Genomic DNA, 18,808 nt, shown 5'->3' on the forward strand with positions numbered 1-18,808 from the left:
CAGCCGTGTCCATCCCTTCCAACATAAACCATTTTATGATTTTGTAATTCTAGGAATGGCATTTCTGTGTGTTCTCCAGCATGTGTTAACTGCTGAATATAAATCCACTGTATGAAAAACATTTTGGTGCATTTTAGGTAACTATTAATAGATCACCTTCTTTACATTATTGAGCACTGACATCTTGCAAATTCAGATCTCCAACTTGTAAGGAGAACCAGCACAACACAACAGGCACAAACCATACTGACATTGTTTCTGATGCAGTTTAAGTTTTAATGACATGGTAATGCTGGAATTTTTAGTCATTATTGAAATTATTTAGTTGTTGGATATAGTGCCTGCTCATTTTACACTACCACATGAAAAGTCTAACAAAGGCTCAAGTTTTACTGTGGCATGTGAACTAATGCACATGTATGTGCTGTGTTGACCTTGGCTGACTGCTGGACACCCACCCAACCCAGGTGCTCTTTCACTAGTCTTACACACAACAAGGGAAGATAAAATAAGATTGAAAAGCTCATAGGCTGAGATAAAGACAAGGTGAAAGCTTACTAATTGTTATCATAGGCAAAACAGACTTGTCTTGGGAAAGATTAATTTTCGTGGAGGTAAGAATCAAAAACACTTACCTAATCCCTTTCTTCCCAGCCTCAGCTTCCCTCCTTCATCCCCAGCTCCCCTTCTTCCTCCCATGTCAAGTTGCATGAGGTACTGCCAGTGCCTGTATGATTATTGGGAAAATGTAAGTCATACAGGATTGTCAGTCTCGAAAGATTCTGAAGTTTCTGAAAACCAAGAACAAATTAAAAAATATAATTTCTAATTGGCCATTGTTCTGGTTTTGGCCAGGAGAGGACAGGATTAAATTAGGAGGAGCATGACTAGGACAAAGAGGTTATTCTCGATGACCTAATATCATTGATGGGGCAGGGTGAAGGTCAGGGTGCCCTCTCTTCTGGCAGAATGGAGTTTATTCCAGTAGAAAAAATGTAGCAGAAGCCACCTTGTGTTGTTTATTGTCATGGGGTCTGCAGTGAGCATTTTTGCATGTGAATCACTCTCTTTTGTACACTCCTGTTATTAATATTGTTGCTGTTGTTGTATGTTCTCTTATTTCATTGCTGTAAATTGTTCTTAACCCATGATCTTTGCCTTTTGTACCTCCAGTTGTATGGAAAGGAAGGGGAGAAGCATATATTTTTCTTTTTTTAGTGGGAATTGAGGAATACCACCTCTAAGCCAGGACTGCCATATATCTTTAAAGATAACTTATTATCTGTATAACAGAGGCAAATGGATATCTGCTGGAACACCAGCCCCAGAGACAGTAAAGAGCAATTGGTAGTGAAAGTCAGTACTGCCCACTCTATTTCTAGCCAGGTCAGAGGAGCAAACCAAACTTAGAGTGAATGAAACATATACAAAGTAAACATCAGTAGTAGGTTGATTTGTTATAGAAAATCTTTTTGGACAAGGAGTTACATACAATTGCCATCACAGTTGTAAGAGATCATGTTATCCCAAAGAGTACAAGATGAGAATATCCTCCTGCATTGAGTGGTAAATAGAATCTATGTTAATGTCTCAAGTGATGGTTTCATTAACAAAAAAAAAAAAAAAAACAAAAACAAAAAAAAAAAAACCAAAAAAAAAAACAAAAAAAAAAAAAAAACAAAACAAAAAAAAAAAAAAAAAAAAAAACGAGAGAAAGCAAAGCTAGAGCTGGGAAGGTGCATGTAGAGATGTACAAGTATGCAGTCCTGAGAAGAGTGGGAAAGAGCAGTAAGGCAGGAATAAATCAAAGCACCTGAAAAGTGTTTTGAATGCAATGGGTCTTGTCACGATTAAGTAGATAGCAACATGAAATCATTCCACTGTCATAACATGACATCATTGTGAATAATACACTGATGCTGTATGACCCAAGATCAAATGCTCTCCTCTGACATGTTTCAAAAACTCCAAGAGAAGGCATGCCTATTTGAAACCATATTCCCTTAACAATCTTCCATCATATTTCAGTCTTTCTTTACAGGTAGATTTTCTTTCTAACTTTAGATTTTACTAATGAAATTAATTGACGACTAGCATTCAATTTTGTAGAAAATCAACAGCTTCAATATGGAGGATGATGCATTTTTTTTCAGGGAGGTAATAATAACTGTTTAACTTTTTGTTTTTTCTCATGTCTGGTAATGAGAGATATTTTTTTCTTGACTCAAATTGATAAACGTATTATCCAAGTTGATGATGCTACTGTAATTTTCTGTACTGAGAAAATGCCTTTCTGTACTACCAAAATAGGAATGCAAGCACTGAACAAAGTCACTGTGCTTGACTGTGTTCACACATTTTCTTGAACAGCAGAAAGATGCTGAATTGGGAGTTTTAGACAATATTTGGCTAATATTGGATAGCTAATTTTTTTGATCCAAGTAACTCTCTAGGCTCCAAGAAAACAAATACAAATTAAAAGTTGTAATAAAATACCTTAGAAATAGATTCTAAAGAAGACAGGGACCTGGGACAGAGAGTCTGATCAATTCATATACCCCCTACATGGTGAATAAACGGCCCACAAGCAGACATATTAGGCTGGAATGTCAGAAAAATCCCCGACCATTCAAGCAGCCATATACTAACTTCTGCTTCCAGCAGTGGAAGCAAAAATGGTTTCCTGTAAGTTTGAGCTCCATGTATTTATGAAGGTGGTTACACTGAGTTCCCAAAAGGACTGCACAAAGTTTAGTAACTTGCTTTGGGAGTGGAAAGTGTGAGATCAAATCCCAGGTTGGACTCTGCAGCTAGTAGCTCTTTTCCCAGTGAGTTTTTTTTTTCTTTTTATAAGTAAGAACATAGGACGTTTTTCTTCCAACAAAGGCATGCACATAGCCTGTGACTCTCTGTTAGATTTTATATTAAAACATTGGCATTCCCTGGCAAGCAGGAGAACGCCTGTTATCACAGAAGAATTAACTTGACTCTGTACAGAAATCTGGCTGATCCAAAAATTAGGAGAAGGAGGGGTGTGGTCTCACTTTGGAAGCCTAGAAAGTTAATTAATAGCAGAATTATTATCAAAACCTCGGTCTGAGAGAAGATGGCAAGAATTAAGTTATTCAGAACTATTTGCAACATTCTTAGATCAGAGGCATACGAATCTGAAAAAGGCTGTTTTACGATGGTTTTAAGAGTAAAGACTTTTAGTAAAGATAGAGGTTTTAAGATAAGGAGGAGCCTCTTGCTAGCCCAGTCTGTGTTGTTAAGTTCGACATGACTGATGTGGCTATGGTGGCGCCCGCTCCGCGGGGGAGAGGGGAGCAGCACCCCCTTTGTCGCCCCCATTGTCCCCGCAAGTGGCAGGGGTGGGGAGGAGAGCTGCAGCGCCAGCTCTGCCCGCCCTGGCTGCGGTGACAGAAGCGGAGACAAGCGCCAGGGCTGCCGCAGCCCCGGCCCGCCCCGACGGCAGCGACGGGACGGAGACGGGGCAAGGCCCGGCCCGGGTAGGGGAACACGGCCCGGCTGGCGCTGAGCGCCCCAGCATCCAGCAACAACCCGCATCCAACGTGAGCGGGTAGCTCCAGCACTGATCGCTCCAACGCTGATAGCTCCGCAGAAGATGAAACCGAGGGCAAAGCTGCTGCAGCCGCTGAAGTGAGAAGGAAAAGGGTGAAAGCAGCCCAAAAGGCCATAGAAGAACCCGACCCAGGAGCAAAACATACCAGATCTAAAAAGAAGGAATCAGAAAAGGAGGAGCCTGCCATACAAGCAGCTTTAGGCTGAGCTGTTTGGAATCAAGGGGTGATTTACATAAAAACACTGTTTTCGCTTGTAGAACTGCAGCAGTGGAAAGCCTCAGTTGGACGATAGAGACAATCCAGAGAAGGTATCTAATCTTGTTAATAGGGCTATTAAGACACAAAACCCAGACTGGAGTGATCTGAACGCAATGCTAGATACATTATTAGATGAAACAGAAAAAGAGATGGTTTATAAGGCTGTTATATTTGCTACAGAGACTCTAATTACAGCTGGAAATCTTCAAGGGCCAGTTAACAATATTTTTCCCTTTAACTGACCAAGAGTGGAACCCTTTGTGGCAGAACGAATGACAAAGTTAAAATGTTATCAGAATTGGATAGTTTGGACTAAAACACGCCATTCATAGAGCAGTGAATTGGTCCAAATTATATGAAGGCACAAAAAAAAACCCCATAAATAAAATCCCTACAAACTTCTTGAATAGGCTTAAAGAGGCTACATGAAAATACACAAATCTGGACCTCAAGGCACCTGCAGAGCAAACCCACCTGGCCTATTTGTTTATAGGCCAATCTGCAGATGACATAAAAAATAAGCTGTCAAAGACGGGTGAGATGCATGACACAGGTAAATTGTTGTATACAGCCTGGAGGGTATGTCAAAATAGAGATTCAAGACAGGGATAGAGAGGGATAGCAGAACAGAATGGTGATCAGGGAAGGTCATCTAATGTATTGAAAAGGAGAACTCCTCCTCTAGACAAAGATCAATGAATGGGCTATTTGCAAGAAAAAGGGAGACTGGAAGAAGAATATCTGATGGGGTGGAAAGGATACCCCCAGTACCTGAATTAGATGTGAATGGGAACTGATGGGGACCAAAGGGACTATCCTGCACAGGCAGAACCTTTGGTTATAGTTAAGCTGAGGAAAGAGAATGCTGAATTTCTGGTAAATATGGGGGAACATATTCTGTGTTAAATACTTTAAAAGGGAAACTGAGTCAAGATACTATAAATGTGATTGGTGCCACAGGGCCTCCACAGGGTCAGTGAAACAAGGCCTTTCTTCTGACTTTTAAATTTAAGTTAAGAAAACACTGGGTGGCTCACCTATTCCTTTATACGCCAAACTCCCCAAAGCCATTATTAGGTAGGGATTTATTGTAGATATTAGAAGCAGAAATCACATTTTCCAAAGAAGGTGGGACTTAGTTATAATTCCTAAAATTAAATTTGTCAAAGCAGTTGTTATTTTCATACAGGAGAATTATGGCAAAATTCCCAAAGAAGTTGAAGATTGTCATTCCAATAGTGTGAATGCTCCAATGATTTTCCTGGGACATGCAAAAGTGCCGAGCCTGTGAGTATTACATTCAAATTAGGGGCTACACTGGTAAGGCAGAAACAATACTCTTTGAAGCTAGAAGGCCATAGGGGATTGGAAAATATAACTGAGATTCATTAAATTTGAGCTATTAGTGGAATATGAATCCAGATACAACACATCCATCCTTCCAGTAAAGAAGGCTGATGGTAAGAGTTATTGATTAGTGCAGGATTTAAGAGAAATTTAAAAAATAACCTAAGATATATACCCAGTTGTAGCAAACCCCTACATTTTTTTGACCATGTTGACAGATGATTGAGGATGGTTTAGATCTCAAGAATGCCTTTTCCTGTGTTCCTGTGCATAAGAATAGCAAAAAACTCTTTGCTTTTGAGTGAGATAATCCTGAGACAGGGAGGAGAACCCAATTCACCTAGATGGTTCTACCCCAGGGATTCAAAAGCAGCCCAACAATATTCGGAAACCAGTTGGCAAAGGAGCTGGAGGACTGGAGAAGACAAGAACAAGGAGGAGTTATTCTTTAATATGTTGATGATATCTGAATTGCAGCTAGAACATGAGGTGACTGCATCCAACATACTGTAAGTCTTTTCAACTTTCTGGAACTAAGTGGGTATAGAGTCTTGAAAGAGAAGGCACAGGTTTCCAGGGAAACAGTAGTCTACTTGGGCCTAGAAATCTTCCATGGACATCAACAACTCAGCAGAGAACAGAAAGAAGACATCTGTTATTTTCCACAGCCCCACACTGTGAGAGAGACATAAGCCTTCCTAGGAATGGTAGGTTGGTGCTGCTTATTGATACCCCATTAGGTACTACTGGCAAAACCTCTGTATGGAGCCCTTAAGGCAGCTGAGAAGGGAACCATCATGTGGACAGAGAACACAAGGGCAACATTTAAATAGCTGAAATGTTCCTTGATGTCAGCCCCAGTTCTGGGGCTGCCAGACTAAACTAAGCCTTTTTGAATTCTTTACATATGAATGACTGAATGGTGCTCTGAGGATACTGGTGCAACACCTTGGAGATCAATGAAAGGCTGTGACCTACTTTTCAAAACAGCTACACAATGTTAGTCAAGGGTGGCCTGAGTGTTTGAAAGGTGTGGCAGCTACTGTCATCCTGATACAAGAAGCCCATAAATTCACCTTTGGGCAGCATAAATTCAAGTATGTGCCCAACACAATGATAACTGTACTAGAACAAAAGGAGGGACTCTGGCTATCTCCTAGCAAAATGCTAAAGTATCACTCTGTTCTGTTGGAACAGGATGATGTTACCTTAAAAACATCTGTTGTAAATCCTGCAATGTTTTTGTTATCTACAATAAGTTACATCATGCCTGAGCATGACTGCTCACACACAATAGAAAAGGCCTATTCCAGCAGACCAGACCTGAAGGATGTGCCTCTGGAGAATCCAGATTGGGAACTCTATACAGTTTGAAGTAGCTTCATGAGAAATGCTAAGCAAATGACAGGCTACACAGTAACAACCATGGATAAGGTGACTGAGGCAAAGGCCTTGCCATCAGAAGGCTGAACTTATCACATTGACAAGAGCTCTAGTACTGAGCGAGGGAAAGAAGGTGAATATACGACTGATTCCAAATGTCTTTAGTGTTGTCTATGCCCATGAACCCATCTGAAAGGAGTGACTCAAGGTCATGAAATTAAGCATGATTAAGAGTATTTGGAAGCCTTCAGAAGTAGCTATTATGCATTGCAGAGGTTATCAAAAAGGGAAACGTCCCAGCTGGGAAATTGCTTTGCTGATGAAACTGCGACTCAGAGTTGGCCCCACAATTTGCATGAGACTTTAGTCCAAAATGTATCCAAAGTTCTTAATAAGAACAATTACTGGATTTATACTTAATTGCCACCTTTCAATGGGAGTAGTAGCTGGCCACTGATTGGTGTTTTAATAGAAGCAAACTGTATTGAAAAGTAGTAACAAGTCAATAAGACTCTTCTGCCTCCTATACCCCTGAGCAGCCTAATAGGTCACAGGAATGATACAGTTACTTGTGCAGGTATAAATACCACAGGAAAGGCCATTCTGCCTTCGTACTGCCATAAAACAAGATTAATGGGATGAATAAGCCCAAGAACTGTGAGGAAAAATGGAACTGACATCATGGAGACTAGTTCTGCCACTTGGAACCGAGTGGTATTGGACATGTGACAATAAGGCCTGTAAAATCCTACCCATAGATAAAGCTCAGGTGTGTACCCTTGGGGCTGTAACTCCAAATACAACATTTGATCAAACTGAAAATCCAAATGGGAGGAGGAAAAGAGCTGTTATCCCCCACATTGAATGTCATGGAATGTTTCCATAACAATGAAAATGTTTCCATTCCAACTCTCAGAATAGTCGAGCTGGAGAGAGCAGTTACAAACATCTCAGCCATTATGGAACCTATTGAACAGCAGATTGTGGATGTAATTCTGGCCTTACAGGAAGAAATCCATGGTATGTCTCATTTTTATGCAGAACACAATGGTGCTCAATTTCATACTGGCTGTACAATATGTGCTATTATTAGTACCACTTGTTGTTCTTATGTGGACCAGAGTGGAAGAAGGATTTGGCTGACATTTGGAAGCAGACTCAAATTTTACATAAAGTAGCTTCAGAAATAACACTTAGACTATATCTTCAGCACCCTTACCTCATGGTTATCAAATAGGGCCTGGATAAAGAAGTGGTAGTAGCTGTAGTTACAGTTGGCATCTGTATAATCACAATAACTAGTAGGATAGCCGGTTGTGTAAACTGGTGCTGTGGTTAAATAAAGAGTAGAGACTAGACAAGATAGAGTCTTGTTAGTCTCTAAAAAAATGGGGAAATTATGTCATCTTGATTTTTACAATTTTTTCTTTTATATATTCTCTGTATTCTTCACACAAATATTTGAAGCTCTGTAGTGTACTATCGTAACTTCAGTATTTTCCCAGGCAGAAAGTCAAAGCACATTCCAAGACCCCAATGCTATCTTGGCTCTCCTTCAAAACTAAGATTGAGACCAGCTCTTCAAGTCATATTTCTTACAGAGTTTAGGCTTCATCGGAGGGAGATGATTTAGAAGGTACTAGAGTGCAGGGCATGACTTTTACCGTGTCTCCATCTAACTGGGAATTCTTGCCAGATATGATTATTTGCAAAGTTTATAAAAATTGTACATACATTATGCAGGATGTGCATCTTCAGCTGATGAATTGGGTACCTAAGAATCCTTATACAAAGAATAACCCCTTTTTATCCCCTTGTGTCTGGCTCATATTCCTAGGACCAGAGAAAAAGGCATCAGTAGGTGCTAAATGGATACCAAAAATTTCATAGACAGAAGCAAAATAGATCCCAAATATTCACTGAGGAAACAATGTCCTGAATCAAATAAGTCATAACTGCTTAGTAACAAGGGAACTGGTAACTGATGGTGACTTTTTCCTAATAGTGGTGCATGTAAATGTGAAATGAGTTACATTCTTATGGGACGCATGGCTGATGTTTTCACCAAACTGAGTTCTACTCCTTTCTATGTGGTCTACTTGAATAGAGAGAAGGATTTGATATAGCAGAGGGAAGAAAACATACCTCTAGAGAGAACTTCTCTGGTTGAAATAACTGTATTAGCACACAGGGCTTTGCATATGAATTTCTCTTACAACTACTAGCCATTAGGGCTTGAATCCCAATGGTCTGGACACTAAACAGAATTATAGAAAAATTGATATATACTCCTAAAGTGTTTATGCTTGTGGTCTATCCATATGCATGACAAAACAGATCTGGTACTAAAGCATAAAAATACACAACATAAACAAAGCAGTCAAATAGAACAATGGAGACAAAATGGGAATGTAACAGATTAAATAAACAGTAGGATCTATGTTTTATAACATAGAATTCTAGCAACTAATAATATTCTCAGCTCACTGCTAGAACTGGCTCTTCTCAGTATGGTCAGCTGTTTGAAGTATTATATCTAATGTAAGCCTCCATGTAGCACTTAATAAACCTTTTGTGAAGACCATGGAGCTGTTTTATTCAATTCACAAAGGAATAGACAGCAATAGTAATCATTAAAGTAAAAGAAGATTAATTGAGCATGTAAAGAGCAGGAAAAAGGAATTAAAACTGCAGTTAAATTGAAATTCTCTTGATCACAAAATCAATTAGATTAATCAATCACCCATGTTACAGAATTTCTGAGAGACAGAGGTCATGATTTATGTTTGGAATGAGATTTGAGCTACCCAGTCAGACTAGGCCTGATAATTGGCCTTGATGGGGCCTCTGAAGCCTTTGATGCAGTGAGAATTCAGGGTAACTACAAAGTAATCAGCTATCCGAGCATGAATTAGAGTAGAGCTGCAGTGTGAAAAGTTTGACCATCTTAAGGCAAAGGTAAACAATGTTAATGTGCCAATCAGAGTGCCTTTGCAACCTGTAAACTCTGTAGAACTGTATATAAACCACCATCTTATCTCGAATAGAGGGAGAACGTTTGATTAACCACATTGGTTCAGACCTGAGTTTGTCCTGTCCAGCTTCCCATTCTTCTGAGATTCCCTGGCTTTTCACCCGAGATTATCAAATCCAACCTGTCATGACACAAAGTGCCCATCTAGTCTTCTCTTAAACATCTCAATGGATGGATGACTTCACAGCCTCTCCAGGCAGCTTGATCCAGTGCTTAACAGCTCTTTCTGTGAAGAAGCTCTTCCTAATGTCCAGCCTGAATCTCCCTTGGTGCATACTTCAGATTGTCCCCTCATCCTAGTTGCCGGGTAGAAGGGGTTGACCTCACTTGGCTACAGCTTCCTTTCAGGTAGTTTTAGGAAGTGATAAGGTCACCCCGAGTCTCCTTTTCTCCAGGCTAAGCAACACCAGATCCCTCAGCTGCTCCTCAAATGAATTACCTCTAGACTCTTTACCAGCTTCATTGCCCTTCTCTAGACAATATAGGGAACAGAAAAATTGTGAATGATCTGAGGTTAAAAACAAATGTCTTCATGAATCTTGGATTGCTGTCTCTCTAATGAGACCGCAAAGCGGCATCAAAAATCAATTTCTCGTGAACTATCACAAAGGTGCAATATGATATATGATCCTTGAAAAGAGTACAGGTAGATTTGGGGTCCTTGCAGAAGACATTAAACCTGAGGAGCTGGTGATCTTGAAAAGGCCACATTTCTCCTATTGGAACTTGCACTTTATAATGCCATGTTATTAATATGATTTGTAAATTACAACATATATTTGGGAAAGGTAAAATGTATAGGGATCAAGGGATGGAATGCATTGGTCCTGACTGGGAGACAGCTGTACACTGCAATTAATATGGGTAGCCCCTGCTCAGCACTGCCATGATATATCCTCCATGGACTTGCCCTCAAAAAACCTGTTTTCTTGTGAGGAAGTTAAAGATAACCTCAAATGATTGAAAGGATGAGTTTCTTTCCCCTGGCAGGATGTGCTCTGTGCAGTGTGCCATGGGAAAATCCACTGGGGCACTGTTCAATGCTGCATGGAGTGCCCATCACCTGAGGAAACATAAGATGCTACTATCTGTACCCCTCTTCTTAGTCTGTCTTTTTGAATTAACCAGATTAAGCCAATTGTTGTTGGGTCTTTCTCGCTGAAATCTAGAAAGACCCCTGCGCCAGCCCACTTTCACTTCACCCCACACCTCCATGTGGAACAGATGGTATTTGGTGTTACCAGGCCAAAGAAATAGAGGTTTGCTTAACTGCTTTTAGGAAATCATAATGGTAAAAAAAAAAGATTATTTCATTAGAAGAATTTTGAACTCCATAGGGAAATTCAAGGAAAAGTACCAATAAATGTATGACACATTAGAGAGGATTTTGACTTTTTTTTTTTGCTACAATACTACCACCTTAATGTCACCTGTAAAGAGACTAGCAGAGACTCTTTATGAGAATGGGTGTAACAAGACTTGAAATAATTAGCACATTAATGTTTTTCAGTTATTAAAATAATGAAAGCACAGAACTCCAAAAAAAGCTCAGCCTTTGTGCAAAGACTTTTTTTCTGGAAAAAAAAAATCTTATTTAACAAAGAAATACTAATAAACAGATAAAAAGTGCTTTGATCATGAGCACTGATGATGAACTCAGAAACTATATATTATACACAAATCTGGACATTATGAGATTAAACACTTTTGGTGAAAAGTATTTGTAATGTCAATCAGTACATAGCTCAGAATTTTAATTCTTAAAGTACTCTTTGTAACTTGCAATAGTAATAATGTAAAGGGACTAAAAAACTAGATTTACAAGTAGCAATTTATTGTAAATTTCAGTGGGAGTTCCTAAATCACTTACCTGAATAAATATCAGCTTTTTGAAAGCTATCTGGAAAAGTAAATATAAATATGCCAATATTTAGTAAGTTTTATGATCCACCAATTTCATGTGAAGAGAGCAAGATTAAGTGTATGCATACTCAAACACTAAATCATATCTTCACATAGAAAACTTGGAAAGCTATTGTACGTGAAGGTATATATTCTCATGTACATTATGCTATGAATGCCAAAATCCTTGAGAGAACTAACAACTTAAAAAACACCTTAAACATCCTGGTTCTCTCAACTGTTAATAGCACATTACCAGAAACTTAAAGTGGTACGTCTGTATTGTTTAATTTCTCTTCTATCTGACTGATATTTTATCCATCAAAACAAAATTCAGGTTTTCCATCCTTTTGGATAGAAACAACAGTAGGGGGAGCTCAAAGCTTTTTTTCTTCCCTGTAAATCTCAGACTTAAAACTGATTTCTTAGCAGAAGCAGGTATTAATGACAAAAGTTTCCCCTCATAAATACAAGAGGTTTGGCTATCCAATATAATTCAAAATGCAGCTGTTTCTCTCAGTATCCAAACTAAAATTTAACCACTGGTTCTTCTTAAAATTTCCTAGTCTCTTCAAAGTTTCAGTTCTGTTAAACACTCTTTATTTTGGAGTTAAAAAAAACCAAAAAACTTTTGCTTCTTTCAATCTTCTTAATATATAACAATCAAAACAAAACCAAAATTAGAGAGGATTTTTATTTAGGTTCCCTGTAAGGCAATGCAAATCCACAATTCAAAATACAACCAGATTAGGAAGCAGTTCCATAGAAATATGGTACACTTACAGCCCGCCTCGCAATTATACCCATACCAGGATAATACATGCATTTTACCCAAATCTGTATATTTAAACAATCTTAGCACGCTATCCAATTCTCTATATATGCCCAAATCAGAATTTTCTAAGTGTTGAAAAGTCTCTTTTCTCTGTCTCTTAGGACAAATGAAAAAAATGCTATCCTTTTCCCTACTAATGAATTTCCGTAATTCCCTTAAATATTATAATAGATTCACCAATCTTCCTTAAGAGTACAGAGCACAATCTAAATGCCATGTTAACTGCGGGGTAATTTGACTAATAACAGCAATCACTGAACTGCTACTATTAGCTGTGCATCTCAGGCATAAGAGTTTTTCCTATTTCTGCCCAAATTCAAGTTTATATATCATCCCATACTTATTGAAGAAACATACTATCTGGCTATCTGGGGTTATAGTTATATAAACTGAGGTTATAGGTATAACTAAAGTTATGCAACTGTAATTATAGTTATAAAATGAGGCTTACAACTCAACCCACATTTTTACTTCAGTACGTAACTTGAGTGCCTTGATTCCTGCTCGATATTTCCTAAAGTATTAAATGGAAGCCAATTATTTTGCTATCTTCCAACTCAATTTTCTCCACTACTTTAAATACTTCTGTGGAAATACTACTTTAGTCAGTATTTGTGATGGCTTTACATAAGACTTAATGAGGACCATTTTTTCTAATAGATTTTCATATAGAGAAAGAAAGATACTTCCCTTATTACTGTACTTCCACTTAGAGGAAAACACTGATCACCTGCTGTCTTAAGATCCTTCTCTGCATTCACTTTAAAACCATAAATACTTGAAACAGTCTCATGATGAGCTTCTGCTATAATGTTTTAAAATTATATATATCAATAAAAATAATTTATTTGCTCATCTGAAAACACAATTGACTAGGTCATAACTTTATGTCACTTATCCCTCACACATTTACTTATGATTTCTATTAGAAGATTTGGTAGTAATGTGCAAAATACATTGATGCTCCTATTAATACAAGACATGAAGCACATATAAAGTACAGAATTCATTCCTAAACCTTCTAAATTCTTGCATTTAATTTGTATATAAATTGCATATTGAAAAAATAGTTTTATGAACTACTATTACATGCAAATGGATATTTATTTTCTGTTCATCTTCACTAGAAAAAGTTTTTCACTTTACATACTAAACTTTGGTGCAAGATTGTAGAAAGCATTGAAGAATGCTTTGATTTTGGATTAGTCTTCCATTTTAAAATTATGGGCAATGAGATAGCTGTCTGTGGTCCTTCTAGTGACATACTTTGGATTGCAAGAAAATAACCTCTGCTAATGCAATCTTTGGATGATGGAAAGATTTACAAATAATACTTTTCCATGAAATACCAAAAGAATTACCTCTGTCTGGGTGATGTGTACCTCTTGCCTCTGTCCTGTGACAGTGAGAACTAAAATGGGAATGAGGGCTGATCAGTTTATGCTTTCTAATGGTTAGACTGTTTCTGAAATAGCCACTGAAAAAACTGGAGGAGTCACACAATTACAATGCTTATGCTAAATATCTTAAAGGAAGCTCATGATCTGACACTACTGTGTATGATACTGAAAAACAGTGCAATTCCATTGAAAATGATGGAGTTACTATGCTATGAAACTTATATGAAATCAGAATTAGGAAGCACATATCCAAGAATAGACTGTAAGGTAAGAATAAAAGCTAGAATAGAATGTTTGAAGTTTTAGATAAATAATCTAAACATACAATACCATTAACCTAGCAGAGCATAAGAAGTCCTACTGATGGCAAATGAACTAGACATTATACAAAGTCTCTCTAGGTTAATAAATTGGTGTGATTATATGTATGAATAACTTACTTTGGACTTGCACAAAAATAAGAAATCCATGAAGAATAAAAGCCACCTTGTCAAATATTCTATAAACTGAAAGAAAAATGTGCTTGAATGTGATGAACATAATAAATACACATAAAAGGTATTTTGATAGAAACAATAGTATTTCTACGATGACAAAATATTAATTTATAATTCATGTCACAGAGGGGGAAGACTAGTATCCCCCATAGTATATCCTAGCCTGAACACTTAATCACAGGTTTTGCTGAAACTTTTGGGAGATTTTAACCTATATAACTAATAAAAATAATCAGAGAAACAGCTGGTGCCGATACTGAAGACTTAAGTATTCCTTTTCAGTGAGTGGCCATATTACTGTAGTATCAGCTCATACTCTACCAATTTATTAATGTAATTTGTGTCATGTGGCTAGGTCAAGCGTGGTGAGATTTTTTGCTTTGTTTTGGGTTTTTGTTTTTTTTTCAGGGTTGAAATTTATGATCCTGTTCCAGCAGACTTGTGCAGAACAATAGAGAAACAACTGGCTCATGCAGGTGATACAGCAGCTTATTCCCACAGAAGTGGTGGTCTGGATCACACTGTGCCTACTAGACGTTTTCCACAAGCAGGATTGAAGAATCAGCTGAGACTTTGTGAAAGACAATACAAATCCTTAAACAGCAAACTCTGGGAAAATACCCAGTCAAGCAAGCAAGAAAGCAACCAACAAACCCTAACAACCAAAAAAATTCCCACCCAACACAATACACCAGGATTCAGTTCTGCCCACAGTTAAGGTGCCAAATCATGTGGCTGCTAGCCTGTCCTGCTGGAGCAGGCAGCGGCCGTGCAGGCAGGCGAGGAGTGGTGTGGGCAGGATGCTGGCTCCTGGTGCAGCGCACTCAGCCGGGGTGCGCGTCCTGCACCGCGCTGCGCTCGGGGACTGCCACACGCGCTTCTCTGCACAACACCCCTCTTCTAGTGCCGGGGCAAAAGAATGTTAAGAGATGCGTCTGAAGAACAAAAGTGTTTCAAAAAATAAAAAAAGCTTTTTCAGATACAGGTCTTCCATAAGAACCCTGACATACAAACACACAGAAGGGAAGAAGTTTCCAAAATTCCAGAAAAATCAGATGAGAAAACAGCGGGTTAACTCTTCCCTAGTCATTGGTCTGTACCTTAGCACCTTGGCAGACACTTTTTGCTTTGAAATAAGGAACACTGAGAAACATTCAGAAGATAATTTGTCAAAACACACTGGAACAAATGGATATCTGCTGAAGGAAATTGCTGGATGTTATTCATTTAACAGCAGAAAACAGCAGATACATTTTATTTGGGTTTTTCCCCCTTTAAAAAACCCCAAAACCAACCAAACAAAAAAAAAAAACCCCAAAAAAACCTCCCAGAAACTCAACCAAACAAAAAAAACACACAAAAACAACAACAGCAACAACAACAAAAAACTCCAACCCAAACAAAACCAGCAAAGAAAAACCTGATTAGGAGGGCATACTGGAAGGGTAATTTGCTCAACTCAGACATACTGACAGCCTCTAAATTTACTAGAAACATTCACAAACAAGACTGGGATGTACTTCTGCATAGCACTGTGCAAATATCTTCTTAATGAACAATGGCAACGAAAAAGCACTCACAAATTATGAAAATCCTATGATGTTGCTATACACAATCTTCTAGTATACTGTCATGTGAGTACCAAGTTCAGATACCATTTGGAACCTGTCAAAACATCACAGAAAACCTTTCTTAGGCAGAAAAGACGGAAAAAAGAGACAATAAATATCTTTAGGCATATGGAAGGAAGAAATTGAAAACTGAGATAGCTTAGTGCAAAGAATGCTATGGACATGATTAAACATAGTGGTAGTTTCCAAATCTTTACTGTTTTATGAGTAAGAATACCAAGGATGCAAGTATATCTTTTCTCCCTCTGACAGTCTCACTTTTAATTTCCTGTGGCAGTAAGCAACATCAAAACATCTCACAAGCAATGGGTTGCTATGAGCCATGCACTAGAGACTACTTGGATAGAGGAATATGAGATTAGTGCTACGGGAGGCTTATCAGGAAGTATCTGTCCAGGATTAGATAACAGCATGGATAGTATCTATGGATAATAATTACCTGCATACGCAATAAAGATTTCTGTTATTTACTGATAGTTGTTATTAGGATAAAATATTTATAAAGGATGTTTCACATTTCAAAACAAAAGCCAATCATTATGGAATTGAGGTCTGGAAAGAAATCTCCTCATAGGTTTATTATCATGTAATTATCCATAATGGGGTTCTTCTGACTTTCACTAAGTCATGAAGCAAATGAGTAAAACAGTGTATAATGACTATCTGTTGATGCCATATTCAGGACTAGATGGCTCATCCATTAAAAATATGAAGATATTTATTCTGTAAATATTTGAAATCCAGTTATATCAATAAAAGTGGTACATGCAGATTACAGTTATGGTCTGTGGCATGTCTTGTCTTATTAAAAATGCAAAATTAAATGCAGTTCTACATTTGAGGTATACACTGTGTTCATGCCTTTTATACTGAGCATATAAAACAGGTAAGAAAGTTTAGTCCAACTTCTTCTACTGTAGACAATTACAGTTTTTATTAGAACAGTGTGCCCTCAGTTTTGGAGAAGATATTGATTCAGTTTACCTAAAGATTGAAAACTCATTGACCTGTTCCTAATATTTTTTCAAGATGTGATTCCTGGAGATGATTGCTGTGGATTTGGGCACAATGTACAAAATATCCAACAAGAATTTCTTGTGAGCTTTACCATACTCACCTTCACTCTTTTGGACTCTGGCATTTAGAAGAAAAAACCCTGATATCTCAAAAACCCTGATAATTGTTTCCTTGAAGTAACCTCCCCCTCTTTTTCTGCTACTTGTTGTCTCTGTAATTCACTGCTGGCACTTTAGAAATCTAAATTGCATGTAATATTAATACATCTGGGACCAGTACACAATACAGGTGAATACATAGATACACTTCTATACCTACAGGTTTTAAAAGAGAGAATATGCTTTGAGTGAAATATAGTCTATTCTTAGTAGCTTAATCTACCCAATTTTGACTAAAAGTCATTGACTGGAATGAAGTAAAAAGATTCCAAGTTGTATAAATCATTTTTACACACTATTCATACCATTACAATATAGATCTACATGAAAATCATGCAATTTTTAATAAGTAATTTTTTATGCTCTAAAAAATTGGTTGTATTATTTTCCTGGTTGTTTTTATTATCTTTATATGTTTATTTTTAATTCCCTCATTGTCTTGCTCTTTATAGCAGACCTTACTTAAATAATTTTATCAGTACATATGGAAGCTTTTAGGAAAGCGCATATAAATTTCGAAACAGATGTCAGCAGGTGCTGGTGAGGTTTCAGATATGGAGCTAAAAGAGTGATGTGCCTTTCTACCCACTATCTAGGCTAGGTACCAGATTCACAACCGATTTGGCAACATTCCTAGATACAAGTAGTTTAAAATGGAGGTGGCCAAAGGAAGTGCAGGTGTGGGAATTCTGTGAGGAGTTTATGAATTCACAAAAACTAGAAGGTGTATGAGTGCATTCTGCTCGATTGTATGCCATCACCCCGAGAGCTACCGAAAGCTACACGGGGATGCTTTCCAGAAATCGGGCCTAAGGCAGGGGCCGGGGCGAGGAGCGAATAGAACTCACCGCAGCCGAGTATCGGCCACGCCGGTGGCGTTCCGTGGGGTGTCCCAGCGCGTTCGTGCCGAACGCACGGCTTTGCCTTCCCAGCAAGAAGTCAGGGCGCTAAACCTTCCGGGTGCCTGACGGTGTGCGCGTATCCCGCTCTGCCTTCCCATTCCGGCCAAAGGTGGAAAAGGCATTTTCGGCTCCTTACTCCTTCCTTCCTTTCAGCCGGCCACATTTTCCGCCAGACCCTGCCAACCCAATTCATCTCTTCTAGGATGGGAACCGAATAAAAATGTGTGCCCACGTCTAAAAACAAAGGAAGCGAAAGCAAACAAGGCGTTAGGGAAAGCGCTGCCCGTCAGGACAAGCCGGAGCAGGCACAGCTCCTCGCAGCCATTTGGAGTGGGAATCCGTTCGCTCTCTTCCCGCACTCCTCCTCCGCCCTCGGCCGCCGCAGGGCGGGCGGCGCGGCCCTGGGGGCGGCACAGCGCGGGCGGGGATCGGCCGCCCCGGCCGCTCGCCCCCGCCGCGCGGCGGGGCGGAGAGAGAGCGGGAGCGGCGGCGGGAGCCGCGCCGCCATATTCCTGCCGCACCACGCCCGCGGAGCCCGACCATTTAAAAGCCGGTCGGGCTCGACCCCTGCTAGTGCACTCGTTTCCCTTTCCGTTGCTCTGTCGGCAACGCGAGCAGGGCCGAACCGAGCGGAGCCGAACAGCGGCAGCTCTCCGACAGCGAGCTCCGCTTTCCCTCACCACCACCACGCCCGCCTCCTTCTTGGAAGGGCGAGCGGCCGAGGCGGCGGGAAGGAGGAGCGGCCGCGGGAAAGCTCTTCCTGCCGGGTAGCGGCGATCTCGCCACCCCGCAGGAGCCGGGCTCCCGCTCTGGGGGCGGGGAGCGGCGGAGAGATGTGTGCGTGTGCGGGGCGGGGGAGG

At 39.4% G+C, this 18,808-nt stretch overlaps 1 protein-coding gene across 5 annotated transcripts in view; it reads right to left on the minus strand.

The window, feature by feature from the left end:
* The window catches only part of CEP78 (centrosomal protein 78), a 47,833-nt gene extending 29,473 nt beyond the window's left edge, over window positions 1–18,360 (minus strand). Inside the window, exons 1-2 of one of the 5 annotated variants that reach the window (XM_085566308.1) lie at window positions 17,895–18,360; window positions 636–727 (exon numbers count right to left, since the gene is read on the minus strand). The gene's annotated coding sequence lies outside the window, so the exon portion shown is untranslated. Of the gene's footprint in view, window positions 1–635; window positions 792–15,820; window positions 15,906–17,894 lie in introns of all 5 variants that reach the window. The other 4 variants (XM_085566309.1, XM_085566310.1, XM_085566307.1 and 1 more) reach the window with 4 other exon arrangements.
* Between the last annotated feature and the right edge of the window lie 448 nt (window positions 18,361–18,808).

This window comes from Lonchura striata, chromosome Z, assembly GCF_050655825.1.
Source record: "Lonchura striata isolate lonStrDom1 chromosome Z, ASM5065582v1, whole genome shotgun sequence".
NCBI lineage: Eukaryota > Metazoa > Chordata > Aves > Passeriformes > Estrildidae > Lonchura > Lonchura striata.